The following is a 1,481-nucleotide window of genomic DNA, read 5'->3' on the forward strand; positions in this document are numbered from 1 at the left end:
ACACACTATTATATATAGGAATGAAAAATAAAAACCTAAGGACAATGCTTCAAACTTTTTGATGTGATTATTTAATTGTTTTGGGGCACAATTTGATACAGCTGATTCTGATAAATCAATCATTTTTATTGATGAACTCACACACACGCACCCCTTTACAGTGATGTATTTATGAACATATTAACACAATTCCATAATTCAATGTGCATTTGCCATTTTAAAATATGAATAAAAATGTAACTTCATTAAAAGTTTTAGGCATTTTATTGTAAAGATAAACTCTGAAAATAGTTGTCAAACTTTAGCTACATATTGTTACTTTTAAAAATGTTTATTACAGTGTAATATGTCAACTGTGCAGTAGACAGCATATAAAATTTATTGTGCGGTTCGTCCGTAAAGCTACACTTACCGTGTAAGCATCAACTACCTAGCCGCTTGCTATGAGAGGCCAAAACTTACAAACTCTCTTACATTCACAGTCAAACTCTCTTACACGTACTATCAAACTCTCTGACAGAGTTTGATTGCAACGGAAGTTAACTTAAAATTTCAGTTTCTGTACCTCACGTTGCTCCTTTATTTTATTTTTTGGGGGGAATGATTTAAAATACCTCCAGACATATTTTTGTCCAAATAAAAGAGGTATTGAGGTTCATGTGACCTTTTACTTAGAAGAACAACAGTCCTTTTTATGAAGCGGAGGTGCATGCTACACCTTGCCTCCTACTTGTAAGTTATACATCACTTTTCTTCATGTTTGAATTTGGGTCACTCTAACTAAAAATATTTTAATATCTGTATATTTAATATTTAATATCTGTGAGTATGTAAAGAAGCATTATAGATCTTTTTTTTTATAATTTATATGCTAAAACTGTTTGTTGCCTCAGGGCAACATTGCGCAGTTAGGGCTCTTTTGCTCAGACAATATGATTCTAATGCGATGATATGCAATTGATTACAAAATAATTATCAGAGCCAATTTTTTTACTTTATTATTGACTAACAGCAACAGGAGATGGATGCAAGATGGTTTCATGGACAAAATGTGCATGGTTCATAAGCTGGGGTCATTCCCAATGAAAACATGAGGATCCACTGTAAAACCATTATTTCATTGTTTGTTTATCCTCAAAACTAACTTCAGTCCCAAAGGGTGAGGAGCTGGTCATCAATGAACAAATGGCCCCATTCTAAGGCAGGCAGAGACTGAAGCAATACCTGCTAAACCCAAATGTACGGGTCTGCAGGGTACTTCATATGACTGGTGCAGATGGTGTTCCTTGCAACTTGAGAATCTACACAGGGCGAGCCGTACCACCACCAAATCTACCAGATATGGCAGCTGGTGGAAATGTTGTCCTTTGCTTGGCTCAAATTCTAACAAAAAATCAGAACTACAAACTCTTAGACAAAGAACCTGGAGCCCTAAGTCCTGTCCCTGATATGAATTTGGTCGCTACAACCCATAGATAATC

The 1,481-nt window shown here is 35.3% G+C and overlaps 1 protein-coding gene across 3 annotated transcripts in view; it reads left to right on the top strand.

The window, feature by feature from the left end:
* The window catches only part of ptpn18 (protein tyrosine phosphatase non-receptor type 18), a 15,136-nt gene that overhangs the window by 9,924 nt on the left and 3,731 nt on the right, over positions 1-1,481 (top strand). The window lies entirely within an intron of this gene.

Source organism: Poecilia formosa, unplaced genomic scaffold (assembly GCF_000485575.1).
Source record: "Poecilia formosa unplaced genomic scaffold, Poecilia_formosa-5.1.2 Scaffold913, whole genome shotgun sequence".
In the NCBI taxonomy this organism is placed as follows: Eukaryota; Metazoa; Chordata; class Actinopteri; order Cyprinodontiformes; family Poeciliidae; genus Poecilia; species Poecilia formosa.